Source organism: Cebidichthys violaceus, unplaced genomic scaffold (assembly GCF_023349555.1).
Source record: "Cebidichthys violaceus isolate CVI_PGR_0920_01 unplaced genomic scaffold, fCebVio1.0.p SCAF_1, whole genome shotgun sequence".
Taxonomy (NCBI): Eukaryota; Metazoa; Chordata; class Actinopteri; order Perciformes; family Stichaeidae; genus Cebidichthys; species Cebidichthys violaceus.
The window spans coordinates 12964951-12977319 of NW_027176262.1; positions in this window are offsets into that span (position 1 = coordinate 12964951).

Sequence of the window (12369 nt, forward strand, 5' to 3'; positions counted from 1 at the left end):
GTGCTTGTCACATCATGAGTCATAGGCCATACAGTAAAACAGAGGGATGCCTGATGACATGCTGTTTTATATACAGACACAAAGGCAATCTATGAAGTAAGAGCTATTAAGACACACTGTGGTGTAAACATAGCCAAAAGGCGCAAATGCATTAATGAGTTGAAACAAGTATGAGAATTTTGCATCTGCTAGATTTCACCTATGGAGGCGCTGTGACTGCAGCAACTGAGGTTTGAAAAATATCAGATTTAAAACCCAACAGACAAAAACTGAATGAGGCTCTCAGATAGACGGTTATGTGTTGGAGTGGAGAACGAACAGTTCAGCTCTGATTCAAACTGAGGGGGTGTATTTATGTGCATACCTACACTGCACAGTAGCGCTTGTGCAACTGTTTGTTTGCTTCGGTTTCTACTCCACTCTGTACTGCCTCAGTGGGTAAATACCCTTGTAGGTCGCCACACACTAGAGCAGACACCCCAAGCTATTTGAATTAAAGGGAATGGGAGCCTCATGATAACACAGGGGGACTGCAGTCTTTCAAATGAGTGGGAGGAATAAGAGAGCATCTCTTAAAGTCATACTGAGGGTTACACATAGAGAAAGGTCTGGCATATCAAGTTCCTTTTAGCTATTCATAGTTCACGTCTTTCATCTTTCCATTATCAAGACAGTTGTAATGCTGTCAGCTATAAGTAGACTATGACAATGTTATCCTTAATGGGATGGTTATCTTATCAGTCCCACATCATACTGATAGCAGGGTTTCCATCCATTCATCAGCCATTTCTGCCTATCCGTGAGGGTCGGGGGAGAGTTGGAGCCAATCCCAATTGAAATGTTTATTATTTTTTTTACATAACATTTTCTTCTCTTAACTTCTCTATATTTTTCTATACAGAAAACATCTCTGAGACTTGCTCACAAAAGTTAAATCTTGTTTTAGTGTGGAAGCCTAGTTCACAGAAGTCAACCATTTCCCCCATAATAAGTCATTTTGACGTGAAGGTTACATGCAGGGACTTTCTTTAAGGCCGCAGCAGACAGGGTGCTCTAGAGAGATGATCTAAAATAGAACGAAGGCATCACAAGCTACCCAGAGGCCCACAGACCTATTGGTTTTCACTTGGCAGACAACAAGATTCACCAACAACAAGTGTTGCTCTTTTTGCTGTATGATTAATGTAACTTATAGTATTAGTCAGTTGCACACAAGAAAAAATCAATTCATATCTTTCAGATTTGATACTGAACACAACTACAGACTCACTCTGTAGGTGGCCATGAAGAGGTACTGAAGTGAGACCAAGTTTCAAAGGAGCAGAAGAATGTCGACGAGTTCAAGGGTCCAAGCAAACCCAAAACAGCAACAACCCAGGCATCCTATCTCAACCGCACCTCTAGGAGCCAAGGTGATGCTAAAGGGTTCAAACTTAATGGAGCAAAGGCTGCAAGCTAGATCAGGCAGGCCAGTTGTACTGCTACATTCACACATGGCATACTGCAACACATAGTCAACACAGCCGTCGCAATGAAGAAAACTTTTTAAGTTGTCAAAGCTCGGCCCACCCTTTGGATCACCAATGAACTGTAGCTGAAAGCAGTTTTTCTGTCTGTGTTTTTGGAAGCTTGTTTCTGGGGTAATTGCTCACTTGCAGAAATGTTAAGGATCACTGATTAATTTCAACAAGCTCTTGTCATGTGGGCTAACAGCGATATCATGAGGAGATCTCTTAGCTCTGTTCAGTTGGTGTTTCTGTGCCGGGCAATATCACTAATTATTGTCACTCTAAATCTCCTCTGAACTTGCTGTATTCTTCACAGAAGTGACAAGGTCGGAGCCCAGACGCCAAATATCAACTCTGTGCATATTTGATATTCACATAGTAAATCCGTTCCATATGAGTTGGCTGCCTGAACTAAGGATTTACAACCCCTTTTAGTCAGTCACATAAAGTTTATCCAAATGTGAGCATAATTACATTTCTGAAATACACACAACACGCTGCCAGTTTATTAGGTTCACCTAACTAAAACTAATGCAGTCCAATACATCCGCCCTGCAATAAATCCTACATTCATGAAGGTTATATGTTTGTTATTGTTGAAACGGCTATAAAAGAGGTGCTAATTTTGAGGCTATAGTTGTGAAAACAAAATGTATGTATGCTTAACAGGTTCTTCAACAAATATAGTTTTCATTGAGAAAGAGCTCATTTAAGTTAGAGTTACTGGTCAGGAGAGATAAGAGGACCGGCTGTGTTAACGGAAAGAATCCTGCTGACCTCTCCAGTGGCAGATTGCTATCTAAAGCCCAGCAGCCTCCTCCATACATCTTCTACTGCCTGTGTTCAAACTCACCTCTCTTCACCTCTTGCCACCAATTTAGTTATTCTTCCGCTTTTCACACACCACAGCCTGAAGGAGAAAAGGAGGACAGCCAAATGTTATTTGTGGTCAGCTGTCTGGAGCCGGAAAGAAGGTTTCACGTTGTTTGTTTATGCACTGCAACAATTATTCTTTTTCACTTGAAGTAGTTTTTTTTGGTAAAAGAAACTACTTCAAGTGAAAAAACTAGACTGGACTAAAACAATAGGCCTTTTTCACAAATGACATTTTCACAAGTCCTTATAGTTGTAAATATAAAAAAATGATAGCTACATTCCATTAAGCTTCTGTAGTAATGTAGTTGTTATTTTCATTCTATATCTGGAGAAGGCTGTTGTTTTCACATCAAAATAAGACGTGGAAGTTCAAAAGAGCAATGCAGAAGACTGGTTGGGGTGAGAGAATTATTTGCTGGGGGAGGGAAAGGGAACAATGAAGTAATTGCAACCACAAAGAAGACAATGCAACAATGTCTTACTCAGCATGTTACTGCTATAGGTTCCTGTTGTTCAAAACATGCATTGTCCTAAGAAGTTCATATCAGTTGTTATTTTCACATGTTCACAGTCAGTTGTGTAAAAGCTTGGACTTTCTTCAGCAAAAGGTTATTACTGAAATCATAAAACATGCCCTGATGTGTTTCTTTCAAATTCTTGGCCCCATTCCAATAATCAATCTTTTGCCTCATGCTATGACACATATTGACATATGGAAGGTCTTATCTGCTCTCACTTGATGTAACTTGTTAAGGAATCCTTGCATGATATCATTCAAAATGTGTGGAATTCATACAGATCTGCTGTGAAGATCATCTTGCAGGTCTCCGGGGGTAAAAAGTGAACGAGTAGCCAGAGGCGCCTCATCTCAGCTCTTCTGGAGCTGACTGTAAGTGCCTGTTCTCTTTTCAGCTCCAGCACTGCAAATAAGATGAACTCATATTTCTTAATTTAGGGGTATTTTGCAAATGTGATTGTCAGTTCATCTTTCAACACACGCTTAAGTGAAAAAAGACCCCTCCAGAAAACATCAAGAGACATGCCAGACTGCACCTACACAAAGGCTGATGCTTGCTGGGAAGAAAAGGCTCTTTTCTTTACATTGTATGTGTGTGTGTGTGTGTGTGTGTGTGTGTGTGTGTGTGTGTGTGTGTGTGTGTGTGTGTGTGTGTGTGTCTGTGCCAGGCAGCAACCTCCGGTTCTGCCGAGTGTCTTGAAACTCGCATTCTCTTTACTGACCAGTGAGTCCTCCGGTTGCAAAAAGAAGTGTGATTGTATTGAAGTCTATGAGAAAATGACCCTACTTCTCTCTTGATTTATTACCTTAGTAAACATTGTTAACATGAGTTTATGATCTCAAGCGCTAGTTTTAAATCTTCTTCAATACAACATTATGTTTTTTTTAGTAAATTATGGTGCCTTTTTTAGTAAAATAGACCATGAAACAGAGTGTGCTTTAGGGTGGGATTACTGTGATAGGTTGTTGCCGCTACCAGGTGTACCGTGTCTCTACGTCATTCATTCAAAATATGGTAATTTACGTTCACAAGTTTAAAAAACAACAACATGGCGACAGCTGTAATCTCAAAGCTTCAAAACGGCAGTCCACAAACCAGTGGGAGCTACGTACACTTCTTATAAGTCTATGGTGTGTGCAGAGGGAGGAGGAAATCTCTGCTGCCAACAAAGCCTCATTACCCATCTCTCACTCCTGAATAGATATATAGTATCTTACATACAAAAATAAACAGCTTAATTATTATTATTTATTCAATCTGTGTCTCTGATGTTGTCTTTTCCTTCCCTGAATTGTTTTCTTTACTACTAACTCTCCTATCTCAGAGGTTATCTCCCACCTTCCCTCAGGCACAAACATATGCCAAACTCTTCCCTATTACCCCTTCCTCTCACACCTGTCAGAAAGCCTGAGAATGTTTCCTCTCCGTATAGATATAATCCCATAATTATTATTCTATTCTTTCACTTTCTTTACAAGGGACAACTTGCGTGGCCCATTTTAGTGTATGGCTAGCTATTATAACTGTTTTGACTAAAGGTTAGAAAATATATTAAAAGTATACCAGGTGTGATATCATCAGAATGGGCTACACTATCATTTGTATGCGATACAAATGAAACACAAATCCTTGTATGAAGGGTGAAGTCTTAAACATCCGAGTGAACGCATGTTGCTCAAACAGATCCCAAACTGAAGTTGTTAGAAATATAATGAAGCCCAGGACAAGAGGCCCAATCTAGGTCAGTGGAACTTGTCTGTCCAAATTCTAAAAGTGTGTATGCATACAGGAGCCCTTCACCAAGTTGAGGCGTTCAATCGTGTGCTGTTGCAAGTTCATGCACGCCCTGGACTGGCCCTGCAGCAGAGTGTCAGTGAGAGAAAACAGTCGCTCCCTAAGGATGATGTCAGAGGCCATGATGGATGACATCACTGACCAAACTCCCTTATATCTACAAATCAAAGAGATGTCTGTGCACATCCTCTCTGAGTCTGTCTCATAAAGTTGGAAAACGTTTACTGGCATTACTCTCTTTACACTATTCACGGTTTTGTAGTGGTGCAAAGTAAGATTTAATCCATTTAGCATGTAATCTTAAAATAATGGATTATCCAATTAGCGTGCAAGAATTGAACTTCAATGCTGGCTTCAGCTCTTTAAATGTGAGGATCTGCTGCTTTCAACACATGTGTATCATTGTAAATTGAATATGGTTGGGTTTTGAGCTGTTTTTCAGACAAAACATGCCATTGGGATGTGGGCCATTTTGATGGGCATTTTTCACAATGTTTTTTTTCATTTTACAGATTTCATGATAAGTGGATTTTAAAAAAAGAAACGGAATGATTTACATTATTTTGTGCTATGCGTAATATATGCATCTGTAAACTTAAAAGAGGTGCTGTCAACAGCCCGAACTTGCTAATGTGTCCTAATTCCACCTCTCAAAATCCCCTCTCTAGTTGTAACAGGAGAGAGGGTCATTGACCTCAGTTGGGCGGGTTAATCTATATGGCTAATGGGGACATCCAAAGGCCCAGGTGTGCAACACCTGTGCTTTGGTCCGACCGCTCGTGCAGGTGAGTGTGGCTCACCTTCATCCCCTCCCCGCAGCTCTGCTTCCCCCACCGCCCTCCCTTAAGCTCCTCTAATTGTGTTCTCATCCCACATCCCCTCGAAAAGCTCCAAACACAAACTCAGCCCCGCCTCATGCTGCCGTTCTCTTTATGTTACTCTTTTTCTGTCTTCTCACGCAGAAGAATGTGCACTGTGGAGCTGTTATATGACAACAGTATGATATTCTTCCCAGTAGACATATCAGATGAATAGATGTCAAAGTGCAACAAAGTATGAGTCTATATACTGTAAAACAAATATTAAACACTTTTTAAATAGCAGATACTGAGCCATATTGACAATCATTTTGAGTGTTATTGGCCACCTGATAGATGTAAGCCCAATATTCACTCTCTTTTAGTGCCAACTCCTGAGGGAAATATCTGACTCTTTAGCCACTAAATACTCCACTATGTTCACCATAGTTGCTGACTGTGTCTGACTCCAGAAAAGAAGAGAAGTGAACCAAAACAGCAAAGTTGTGGGCCAGAAAACCAAAACAATGAGCAGAAAGTCATAATACAGCTTGAAAAGCTTAGATTTGAAAATTATTATTTATGTAAATCAACTCAAACAGTGCATTTAGGCAAAATGTTTTTGTTTAGTGTTTTTTTTAACAGGGAATGAGACTTCAGACTAGGACATAAATACATGTATGGATTTAAAACCGTCTAAACTAAATGATATAGATCACTTCTCTGAGGTCAGCTAAGGATAAAAACACTGTATCGTGGTGAGGTGGTGATGATACGTTTGTCCTCTTCGTTTGTCCTCTTCGTTTGAAGGAGTCCAGCTGCTCTGTCTTTATGTCCTTTCAGAGTGTGCCTCTATGTGCTTGCTGGACCTCCTCTCTTTACCACCTTTTAATTGTGTCTCTCTCTGCCTCATGTCCCCATTGCAAACATTAGCCACACACTTGTCATTTGGGCTTAATTAAAAGGCCAAACTCCATCAAAGTGGTTGAAAGAGTTGTTTAATCAGAGTTTTACACACTTCATTTCTGATTAACCTGCTCATCACTTGAGACTAAAGCAGACCTTTAGGGAAAGGTCACCCACCCACTCCCTGTTCCCCACTCCCCACCCCCCCCTCACGGCAGAAACAAATAGCCTCCACTGGGGTCTCTCAGCAGGAGGCGTCAGCGGTGCAGAGCTGCTGATCACGTTTCCGCGTCCAGCAGCTGCATGAGAACCTTTTGGTGTTTCTCTGCTTAAAAGTGTGACTTTACGTTACGTTATACAATATGAGAACATATGGACAACATGTGGAGCGTGCCTCACAAGATGCCCGCTTCTCCGCCTGTAAAAGTTTTCAATGAAAGCACAATTACCTTCTCAAATATCGCTCTGATGTTGTGATTGCAGTGGAAACTGTGTAAGCTCTTCTCTTTGATCACCACACGTGTAACTAATAGCAACTGAGCACATGAAGCTAATTCATCTTCATACAACGGAACAAAGTCGCTAAAGTGGAAAATGTCAGATCTGGGTGGAGCTCTCAGGTGAAATGTAACTGTCAAGGGTGAAAAATGAAATCAAAGTCTTAGGAAAGTGCGGTGGAGACGGTATCTCTGTTGATGTGTGGATGAATGGAGGTAGGAGGAGGAGGCTTATTTGGGGTTTGTTTGCCTGTAGCCATGCTGAATCAGCTCCCTGCAATCTTGACTCAGAGCTGCGAGTGGCTGCCGGCCAGGACAGGCAACCCCTGTGACCTAACTTCCTCTACCTTCTAGACACACACTGATCCATACAAACTAAAGGCTTGGGTTAGTTATTGCATGTGCACATGGGTATGTGTGTGTGTGTGTGTGTGTGTGTGTGTGTGTGTGTGCGTGGAGCTCTTTCATTTCCTCTGTAATCTCTTAATCATAGAGCCCACCTGGGGGCTGCAGCCTCTATTTGGACAGCGTTCACTTTCCATGATGTCACTTCCTCTCTCATTCTCACTCACACACACACATCTCATACCTACTTCCCACATAAACAGCTAAAACTACAAATCTGTCTGTCTGTATTGTGTGCTGTGAAGATTTAATTCACTTAATTTAAAACATTTACTACCAATTTTAGAGTGATTAATGATGTTGTAAGACGCAGCGAGAAAGAGTAAAGGAGACAGCTGCGATTTGAAATATACATTTTCTGGAGGTTACTCTAGTTCAAGCTCACAAAAACAACACTGTACACGAGACTGAGGAGAATAGCCAAGAGTCTCAAATAACATTGCGCTATTTTTAAGTGTTTGTTGTTGTGGCTTTCAACAAAGAAGAGAAACTCAGGAAGTTTACACTGGATTTCCACAGATTGTGTTTGTCTGCGTGGTTTTATCTTGACTCATCTCCGCTGGACAATTGGTCCAAATAAAGAAATATCAAAGGCCTTAAGAGCCTTAAAAGGTTACAAACCACTACTACTCCTTTTTTTTTTACTTGTCGAGCTTCACTGCCATAAATGCTCCTTTTGTTTGTGTGTGGTGAAACCAAACACAAATCTATCACCACATGTGGATTTTGAATGATGGCATGTGTTGTGCAATATGTTTCTAGGTATACTTATATGTGTGTGTTATTGAGGGAGTGTGTGCGCACACACACCTACATAGAGAGACAGTATTCTGAAGTTTCCTTAACTGCTGGAGGGCAGAAAGTAGATTCCCATACTAATACAACAACAACTTACTAAGTTATTATGTTATCTGTTGGCAAAAACTCGCCCATTGTTGCTTGGCCGTTAACATCAGTATGCTGTTAGCTTTCTAATTCTTACTATATGTCAAAAAACAAGCCTGATTTTCACACTGGTTGTAGCTGCATTTGGTCCACTAAATGTTAAGAGAAATGACCATGCCTGTACTGAAGTGAGTCAACTGTATGGACCAGAAAACCAGAGCAATGATCTAAAAGTGGCTGAAAGCAACACAGAGCTGCACAGGGTCTACATTTCACTGGGATCTGTGCTACAATAATCTCTTCAACATTACAGGTAGTTATATAAATCATATATTTGAATTAAAATATTCATATGTTTAATTTAACTTCATCAAAATCATGGTCAATATTCAAAGTGCTATCTATTTTAGTGTTGGTACGTGTGTGATAGAGTTTGGGTGGGATATTTAAACCTTACACGGGTGCCTCCAGCTGGAGTCCATCTATTTGTGATTTTTAGAAATATTTTAAAGGTGGTATCATATCATCTCCATTAGCTGTCCAAAGCTGTTATTATCACAGATTTTCCAGTGCAGCCCAGGTATTGCCTGCCAGGCTTGTTATCCTCCACTGAACAAAATCAAGGCCACCATTTTTAAAATACACAGCAATTTGCCAGTAAAATAACCGGCTCCTTCTAGCCATTCAAATAAATCACTTTAAGCTCCTCTGACACGGCACTGGCTAGACAGTCACTAATAAATGCTTCAAGCTAACGCACACTCAGCAAGGGATCTAGGTTGCCACACACATATACAGACATCAGACACATTTATACACATGAGCGCATGAACAGAGACAAGTACACACACAATCTCGCCACATCATCCTGTACGGCGTCTCTCTTGATCCCCTCTGCCTAAGCCAGTCTGCGCTGCCTCCCTCTCAACCCAAACAAGCTCACGTTTGGAGAAGAAATTGGTCCAATAAATCAAAACTGTAACCAACACCAGCACCACGCCTGAGTTTCTCTGTCCTGCTGACCCCAGGAGCCCCATTAAGGGGCTATAGTAGGGTCCAGGGAGGAAACAGGGCAGCCTGAACTCCTTCCTCTCTTCCCTGCCTGGCCCAGCACAGCACACGGCACAGCACGTTTCCCACACACTGTTGGGGTTCACCTCTGACTTCTAACCCTCCAGAGTGGGGGTTGGATTGGGGGTAGGGGGGGACCACCCAGTCAGGCTCTAAGGGGGCCCCCTGGGGATGGGACGGCTGAGGGGGTGGGGCTTAGACTTCAGGGGATAACGTCATAGTGGGTTAGGAAAGGGGAAGAAGATCAGAGACATGTATTTGGTGGTGTTGGATGGGTTGGAGTTGAGCTGAGGATGGGAAAAAACCCTGAAGGAGGGGTTAAAGGGGCTTTAAACGTTGTGAATGGGTGTCGGGGGTCACTAAGTGCTTCACTACATGACCAGAGGACAGACAGAGAAACAGTAAACACTCATATTTGGGGAAAATGCTTGTCCTGATGCTTGTATCTCTTTTACCACACCTGAGGGTGGGGTCTTTACTTGCTTTGTGTGGTTTTGCCACTCTGTATATTTTGAGCGATGAAGAACCTCATTGATTGAAGTCAATTAAGGTTGGTGCTAGAGGGTGAAGTGATAACATTAGTGCAGGAGTGAGTAGGACTGATGGAGTGAAGATAGACTGATTCTGTCCCTGGGTTGTAAATCTCTCCTTTATCACCAACCAAATAATAGTCCCAGAGCATTCACTCAGGCAGGAAGGCGCCCCAATAAAGCTGCCAGATTGTGCTGACACATCATTACTGTAGCAATAGTAATTCACATTTCACCAATATTTTTTTGTCAGAGTTACATTATTGTTGCAAGGGTAATGTTGTGAGCGTGTTTTGGGCATCTGAGATTCAAGAGACAATAACTACCATATCTTTTTCTTGACATCAGGGTTTTCTGACTTTATCTTCTGTAAAATGTTGTTTAACATTTGTTTTCAGGCATGTTTGCTTTGGAAATGTAGTGACATTCAAACACATCCACCAACAGATTTTAGCATTTAAAGCATAAGGCTTGTTGTATTCTACATGTTGTTATTGTCAACATATCTCATGAAAAGACCTAAATCAGGAATGTGTTAGTCTGTCTCTCAATACTTTCTGACTTCCTTACCCTGTCTGTTGCCTACTGGTTACTACAGACATAAATCAGTATTTTCCTAAAACCCTACTAAACAGATGTAAAAGGTGCATTAGTTTGGGACAATTTTTTTAGCTGCAGATTAACGCACAATTGGTGCTTAGTGAGTATGTTGAGCATCAGCATGATGTATGTGGGATTGATTCACAATAAATTAAAATGGCTATATATGTATATGGCACACAGTGAAATGGTGAGACTTGTTGAGCTCTATTACACAGAGGAGTACGCTATTGCAGGGTTTTACTAATATTTAAAGTTAAGCATTTATTAAAGCTACACATGGAAAATGCAGATGAGGTGAATAAGCTTTAGGCTGTAGAAGCCCTCTCTAGCCCTAAAATGTAGGTCTCATTATGAACCACAATGACCTTATTTGATCAGAGCCCACATACAGCTACCGTCACATTGTCCCGGCCCTGTGTCGAGTTTTTGTTTGGTCTGAGTGTGGCAGGTCAGCGGTGGACAGCGAAAAACAGATAACACTTGCAAAAGGGGAAGAGAGGAACAGGCAAAGAGGGTCATAAAGAAAGAGTGACAGTGGAAACAGAGCAACAAAGAGTACGAACACAAAGACATTTGACAGGGCAGGAATGTGCCGGCAGGTAGTGCAGGGGCCCAGGAAGAAGGGAGACATGGGAAAACATGGAGGGGGGAACAATAGCAGGGTGGGTGTGTGTTTGTCTGTGTGTGTGTGTGTGTGTGTGTGTGTGTGTGTGTGTGTGGTTGGGTTAGGAGGTGGGGTGTAGCAGAGCCCAGGGGTAGATCGGTTTACCCACCACTTACCTGCTCAGCACAGCACTCACGCTGGGAGCAGGCCTCAAAGGGAAACGCATCAATGGCTGCTATTCATATCGCCACATGACTGTGTATGTGTGTGTGTGTGCAAGCAGGAACTGTTGATTAATTGATGCAGAGATAAGGTGGGGAGGAAATCTTTCAGACTTTTTTCAGTTGCATTCTAAAATAAGCACAGATGTTTGAATTGTGGTTTCTATGAACTCTAAAAAAGTCACAAAAAAATATTTCCGCTGTGCAATAACTCCTTTAACTGAGCTGCTCTCGCTGCTCTTTAATTACACTAAATCAAAGAATGGATTAAAACAATTTTCTGGCACTGATCCAGGGAGAAGATTATGTAAGGGTGTGTAGTGGAGCTCTTCATTACACACAAACATCTCATTTAGACATGCAGGTAATGATGATCGTGTACAAGGTTAAATAGCTCACATCACATGAGTCCCAGAGAGCGAAACATTTGGTTTCAGCAAATTAAGGGGGGAAGTGGGGGTTGTTTTAGGGAATCAACACAATGGGGGTTTTTCGCGAAAAACAAGGGGGATTTTGGTGAACCGTCTGACAGCAGATAAGAGAGATATTGTGTTTCTAATATCTTTCTCTCTCATATTTATGGCACAGTGGATTCAGATTTTCTTGTATGAGGACGGCTTGTATATATCATATACGCAGCCTAAAAATCCCCCTAAACAAATGTGTTGGCCCTTTGCTCTAGTTAACTCTCCAACTCGCAAAAAAAGGCTTACAGAGAGCTAAGATTTCATCCTCACAACCACACTGGGAAAGTAATTACTGTACTAAGTTTTGAGGCTCTTGTACAAGAGTATTTTAATTTTATGCTACTTTTTACTTCTATTCTACTAAATTTCAAATAGTGCTTTTTGCTCAGGCTGTTTCTCATACACCATTCAGAGCTATGCCCAGGAAAAGCAATTTTTCATACACCCCACAAAATAGGGCTGGGCAATACATCAATATATTGATATTGAGATATGAGACTAGATATAGTCTTAGATTTTTTACATTATAATATAGCATAAGTGTGGTCTTTTCCAGGTTTTAAAGACTGCATTACTGTATAGTAATGCCATTTTTTTTAACATACTAGGCTATTATTTACCTTTACCCACTCATTATATCCACATTGCTGATTTCACAAAAAATCTTGTGGACCATGGTCAACCCTA